The sequence below is a fragment of the Petaurus breviceps genome, unplaced genomic scaffold (genome assembly GCF_028583685.1).
Source record: "Petaurus breviceps papuanus isolate PSGF00001 unplaced genomic scaffold, PetGlider_PUasm1.0 373, whole genome shotgun sequence".
NCBI lineage: Eukaryota > Metazoa > Chordata > Mammalia > Diprotodontia > Petauridae > Petaurus > Petaurus breviceps.
The window spans coordinates 1,929,121-1,936,171 of NW_027186299.1; the positions used below are offsets into that span (position 1 = coordinate 1,929,121).

The 7,051-nt window shown below is 51.5% G+C and overlaps 1 protein-coding gene across 1 annotated transcript in view; it reads right to left on the minus strand.

Moving 5' to 3' along the window:
* The window catches only part of SMC6 (structural maintenance of chromosomes 6), a 40,721-nt gene extending 37,311 nt beyond the window's left edge, over positions 1-3,410 (minus strand). The window contains exon 1 of the mRNA XM_069099333.1: positions 670-3,410. The gene's annotated coding sequence lies outside the window, so the exon portion shown is untranslated. The remainder of the gene's footprint in view (positions 1-669) is intronic.
* Between the last annotated feature and the right edge of the window lie 3,641 nt (positions 3,411-7,051).

Here is a 7,051-nt window from a genome sequence, read left to right on the forward strand (position 1 = left end):
CGAAGCCCTTAACTGACCCCCCAGCCCCACCTTGGTTCGAGCTCTCTGGGTGGGAGCCCAACACGACAAAGCCCTCCTTCCCACACAGTGCACCAGGGTTCTGGAAGACCCTTTCTATGATTCCTCTGGGCTCAACAGCCCTTTGCTGTTTCCAAGCAACAAGCCAGTCTGATTTCCAGTTTCCTTGGCAACACAGCAGCCTTTCCCCTTCAGGATATCACCACTTGAGCCCTGACTAGCACTCCCTTTCTACCTTGGCTCCCAATTGCCTTCCTGCCCATTCCCTCCACAGCTCTCAGAGGCAGACACTCCTGAAGCCCAGACCTGCCCCAAAGCAATGATGATTTCCTCCATGGGGCCTCTGGAAGCCCATTCACACTGGGCACAGTCAGCCTACCTGCTGGCAGTTCTCCTGGCAGGGCACCCCTCCTGTCAATGACACTCCCAGACCCACCTCCCCCTTGGGAGGCCTATTGTGATACCTGCCCTGGTGGGAAGGGGGGCAACATCGAGCTGTCTCAGCCTCCCCAAGAGAATGTCATTATCTTGAGGGTTTGTGCCTTCCTGGCCAGCGACTGAAGGCTGGTCAAGTGAGTAGAAACCGAAGGGGAAGAGACCTCTGAAACCCCTGGCCAGCGGTCAATGGGGATGTCTTTTTTTTTTTTTTACCAGTTATAAAGCAATCCTGAATCAGGCAGAGCTTCCAATCCCTCGTCCAGCCTCTTCCTCAGGGCAGCTCCCGGTCCACGCTGGAGTCCTCTTGCTATTCTAGCCCAGCCAAACAGGTCTGGACCTAGGGGATGCAGGAGAAAATTAACTCATTACAAAAGAAGGGCTTTGTGAAGGAAACACACAATACAAGAAAAAACAACTTTAAGCAAGTGTGTTTTCCATGATTGTGGCCATTCCACAGCTTGGGTTCTGTGAAATGCTGGAAACTTGAGGTTCACTCACTTCCCAGGGGAAGGAGGCTGGGATGAGCCCAGCGTCCGGCACAGAGCAAGGCCCAAGTAATGTTCCCTGACTGACTAACTGACCCATTCTATGCTCTGCATGAGAAAAGTCGAACACAAACCACATGAAAACAATTGGGACAGAGTCGCAGCAACGCTGGGCGATGATTGACAGCGCCTGACTTGGCTGTTCTTGGCAACGTGATGATCCGGGATGATGCCCAAGGACGCATGCCCGACCATGCTGCCCATCCGGAGGGGGAGACGAAGCTCACGACTCTCACCCTTTGGTTCTGTCTCTTCTTCCACAACAGGGCTAATGCGGAATTCTGCTTCACATGGCTGCACACACAGACCCCGTAGCAAACGGTCTAGGGCCTTAGAGGGGAGGGAGGGGAAGAGGCCACGAGGGTGTGACTTGTACAGTGAACTCTCCTGGCTATAGGTCTGGTATTTACCATCACGGCCAGGCAGGCCAAGGGTAGGCACGCTGCAGAAATGGCCACCACTCACGTTCACTTAGTTCATTCTTTCCCTCAGATCTGAGCCCTACCAAGGCGAAAGACGTTCAGCTTGTTACCTATCACTGCCCTGTGATGTGAGTTAGCATATTACACTGAAATATTTCAGGAATCCAAATCATAACTGAGAAATCTGGGCCTAAGACGCCTTCTCAACTAGCCTGATTTGTGCTGAGAAGGAACAATGAGCCCAATCTTTAAACTTGCTATGAAAACACACGCAAGGCCTCTGGAATCATTTCTATTTGACACAGGAGCATCTGATCTCGTTGCTTTCTCAAGAAACGCTTGGCCCAGTAAGTTCCTCTACCCTGCTCATCCCTGGAATCTTCCCAGGGGCACACAGGTCACCACACCCTCTGTAAGTCGGTGACTTCGAGGCCTAAACTGGATGGCCACACAAAGGAACTGACTGTGAGATACTTATTTTACTCTGCTTGTACCAAAAGCCCCAGGATGAGGCCTCCAATAGATCGCGTAAACAATCCCAGACTGCATGAGCCGCTGCCTCACCTGCACTGACGACCACTCTCCAGCCCGCGCTCAGCATGGGGGCTCCCTCCCGCTTCACAGCACGCTTTTATACGACTTTATTTCAAGGAGCTGATCTTACACCCGGACATGGAGCCATTAATATGATGCTATTATGTTCATAATGCAGCATTCATTTGGGATCTACCCCTTTTCTTCTGTTAAGGCCCTCAGTCTCTGAAGGACAGGGCTGTCTAGCCCTTGTGGTGGATGTTTGGACCCCACTTTACTAGGAGACCGAATCTCTGTTTAGATTTTAAACTGAATCCTGGGCAGTCTGGGCAAGCCTTTGCCTGTCCTTGATTCCCTCCACCCAACTACTGAAGGAGAAAACCAACCAGAGACATGCAGATGGAAATGGGCTCCCCTGTCCAGATACCTCAAGCCTGGTAGTCTGAAGATGAAGCCACATCCTCAGCCAGATGAGTCAAAGATTTTTAGCCCCAACCCCTCACTAAATGTCCACCCCTCAGGGCTGAGTTTCATTTGTCAGGAGAGCTCCTTTTCAGAAGGGATTTAAATGTATTTCAGGGTATCCTTGGGGTCTTTGGTTGCCAAAAAACAAAACAAAAAACACTGACCATCAATTTATTGTCAGCTAGCCTAATTAATAAATTGACAATTAATCACCCAGAAACTCTATCTCTAGGGTTTTCATTAATCACAATACAGGAACTACCACCTGGCAAAGGATAAGCCCAAGTACTGGTCTCCTTAGTTTGTTGAGAATGAGGAAAGGGCTGCCACTTCAGGCGAGATAACTGAAATCTTACACACCTGCATCTCACTGGGGTAACGGAGCTGCATTTCAGCCTTAGTCTATAAGATGAAGATTCAATATTACATAGATAGGGTAATGGAAAAAATGCTCCCTGACTTGGTGTCGGGTCCAGGTAAGAGTCAGAGGTGGCCAGCTTGTGACAGAAGCTTAGCCCAGAGAGAAAACTTTCTGTCCAAGATGAAATGTCACAGCAGGGAAATTGAGTCAGGAGCCTGACACAGAAGTTCTTCTTCCCGCTTTTACTGCAGCCAGGAATCCTCCCATGGCAGTTGCCAGATGCCACTCCCTGGGTCATGTCAATGGCACTGCCAACGATCACAGCTGGAATCTGACCAAGCAGCAACCTTCAATCATCATAGCTTAGGGCTGGATACAGCTTTTACTGTTTTCATGTGACTGCAATAAATCAGCCTGAAATGAAGCCGTATCAGGCCTTCTAAAAGGCACTCACTGACATTTTCTTTGGCAAACTGCACTTCTAATCAATAAAGCAACTGTGATCTGCAAGCTCCCACAAGGTAACTGACACACGGCGGATGACTCCAACAGTATCTTTCAGAAGAGACGGGCGGCAATTAGAAGACTAACAGATGGGCACTGCATATTTGCTTTTTCTGGAGGGGGAAGGCAGGGCAGTTGGGGTTAAGTGACTTGCCCAAGGTCACACAGCTAGTGTCCAGTGTCTGAGGCCGGATTTGAACTCAGGTCCTCCTGCCTGCAGGGCTGGCGCTCCACTCACTGCACCACCACGCTGCCCAGGTCCTTCTCACAGCTGCTCTTCCCCCATCCCAGGCTGCTCTGTCCCTTGCACTACTGCACCTGGCCTAGCCCAGCCTACTCACCCTCATCAAGCTGCAGGGTCCCTAAGAATCTCACCGGCTCCTCTTGGTATTACAATCCACCGCCCCTTGACTGGAAGACGGCGTGAGTGAGCGATCATTCCAGGAAGATGCCGCTCTGTACCCAGACATTCCGAGGTTCGCAACCAAAAGAAAATCTCGAGACTGAGATCTGTTCAGATTCAGCTGGTTAAAGATGTAACTTCAGTACACATCATTCTAGACACCACTTCATGATTCACAGTAAACTGCCCAAATGCACCGGTTTTAACATTATGACAGCAGTCTCGAATAACTTGATAAATAATTTCACAATGCCCCAAATCAACAGAATTTAATATCTACACCAGTTTCCCAGAATTAACAACGTAAGAAAATTTAGAAACACATAATAACATTTACAATAGCATGAATTTAAGGCAAAACTTAAATACTAATCAGATAATATGAATTTAGCCAAATGTATTTCCAAATTATCTTACACAGAAAATCAATCATCCCATGCCACATGTTCTCTGGAAAGCACACAGGCCAAATGAAATAGCACGAGACAAATGAGTCTCATAGTATAATTACTGAAGTGTACGTGTGTAAATATATATGTGTGTACACATACACACACACATACTTACACACACACACACACACACACACACACAGCTTTTCTGGTTTGGAGTCACAAAATATGCCAGGCTTACCCTGATTAGACCCCGTGGTTAAGATGCCTTATTCTACCCACATGGCTTGTAAGATCTTAAAATTCTGCATTACACAGATGAGAACTTTTTGCAGCAATTTCTGCTAGGTCAAGTTCAGAGCAAAAGCCATTCTCATTACTGCTGGGGATGGGATCTGAAGCCCTAAAAGGAAAAGCCCCTAGACTTTCCCAAGTGGTCATGGTCCCACCAGCCCTCACAGTCTGCACTAGACCATCACTCCTAAATTCCATCTAGACCCCTTCTCGGTTCCCAGACCACTTGGCCACTCCTGGATCACCACCAGAGCTTCCCATCGTTTTCAGTATAAAAGGTCCACCATGCCTCCATTCAAGTGAGAGTCTGGACGGTTTCTTAATATAAGTGTCACAAATGCTCAGATTTTAAAAATCTGGCCAATGATGCAGATTCTTAAAATCTTGCCCACTGCGACCAGCGTTTTAATAAACCTTTTCTCTGACTTAAAGAAGGCTTGGGTTGAATTCATTTGAATCAGGACCCATGTGTTTGCCCTTGAATCTGGGGGTTCCTAGCACCCCCAGACCCCAGCAATTGCCCGTTGTATTTCTAAATAAATGGTTTCAAACAAATGTACAACACAATTTTAAAGATGGTACCTATAACTCACAAGAATCCAGATTAAAAAAGAATTTACCATTTTAATATTTCAAATACAACAAATTATCAAATTTTATTGCCCGGCATTACTTTTACTCACATTACAAACAGATAAATTGGGGTAACTGGCTTGGAAAGCACATTTTCCCAGCACTGTCTCGATGCCAAACAGGAGAACACATTTCCCCTTATCCTATGTGCCACAACAGAAAAACAGTCCACTCCAAGGGAGGTTAGAATTAGCTCAATCACACCTGGATCAACTTCCCAACGGGTATTGGACCAATCACAAATCCGGTTTCATTATGCTTGAAGGCCCATTTACTGTGACCACTTAACATCATGAAGCCCACTTTTCTCCAGCTAAACCCCTGACAGATGTCAAGTGGCAGATGCTCCTTTTTAGGCGCTAACTCACAGGATTCTAACAGGGGAGCACATCCTGATGCACTCTTCTGGACAAAACCGTCAGCGGGACCACTTACACGGGTCTCCAGTGATCTCCAAAAGGAGGGCCATCATCTGCAGCCTGGCTGGCACTCCCAGCTTCCATTCTTCATCCCCACCCCTTCACCTGTGGCAAGGCTTTTCAGACAAGGGAGGCCCCCCAGCTTTTGAGCCCGGGAATTTCAAGCATCTCTGCTCTTATCTCAACTCAGGTCACTGTGGTAACAGGTGTGAAGGGGTGCTGTGGTGCTTGGAGAATCAGAAAGACTCCTCTACAGATCCAAGTCTGAACCCAGACCCTTCCTAGCTGTGTGTGACCCTGGACAAGTCACGTCACCCTGTCTGTCTCAGTTTCCTCCTCTGTCAGATGAGCTGGAGAAGGAAGTGGCCAACCAGCCCAGCGTCTCTGACATGAAAACCCCCAGTGGAGTCGGGGGCCGCCGAGGACCCCTTCTGACAAGTGAACTTGGCTGAGCGATGGTCAATTATGGTCCTCCTAGCTATAAGAGGTGGACCCCTCCCCTTTCTGACAGTGGAGGACTGCCGAGGCCACTGCAATGCCTGGTGTGGTCAGCCCTCTGACCCCCTTGGGGAGATGCTTCTGCTTTTTAGTTCTCGCATGGAGACCGCATCCTCAGAAGCACAAGACCAGACGACAGTCTTCTCTCCATAGCTGGTGCCCTCTCAGGGGAGAAAGGCCAGGGCCCACTGCCCACTCAGAGCCCAGCTCCAGGTGTGCCCTTAGGTGAAGGTCTAAGTCCACGACCTTTGCCTCCATTTGCTGCTATGTCCAGTGTGGTCACCGGAGTCTCCAGGGCCTGGCAATCCCTCCACAGCCCCACACCAAAGCTGCTCTCCTACAATCCCGACTCCTGACCATTCAAGGCCCCGGGACCTGCCCCACCCATGGACTGTGGCTCTCAGGAGTGGGGGGGTTTGGATCAACGGCTCTGGCTCGGTCCCTGGCGCTCTGAATTCATCTCCCGCCCCCTCCTCTGGCCTTATGGCCTTTCTGGGCTCCCCGTGTGGGCAGTGTCCCCTGAAGGTGCTTCTTGTCCAGAACGGCGGGGCCCTCCCTGGTCTTGCTTGGCCAGCTGCCCCTCCTCCTTCAGACTGTGCCGCTGCGCAGGGCTCCGACCCAAGCTCCTCGGGCTGCGGGCTCAGCGGGGGGCCCTCCCGGCCTCGTGCCCCCCGAGCCTGAGGGCGGCTGGGCTCTCTGGGGGGCGGAGCGGCCAGAGCTCACTTCGGGCCCCCCCCTCCCGCCCCTGGAAGGGCACGGAAGCCATTTCTGAGCCTGCCCGCTGCAGCCTGGCAGGGCCCCGGGCACCTGCCGGGGCTGGATCTGCCCCCTGGGCACCCGACGCTGCCCCTGCCCAGCCCGGTCCCTGGGCCTCCTGGGGGGGGCGCAGGGCAGGGAGGGCTCCTCTCCCGACCCCCGACCCCCCCCCCAGGCCCCCGGGCACACGACCACGCCCCTCCCCCACACTCCGCACCCTCCCCACTCTGGCAGAGCTCTGGGGTAGGGCCGCCCCCCCCACCCTGTGCCCCGCGCCCCGAATACAGCCGCTGCCTGTGCCTGGGGGGGGCGCAGAGCAGGGAGGGCTCCTCTCTCCCCCCAGGCTCCTGGGCACACGACCACGCCCCT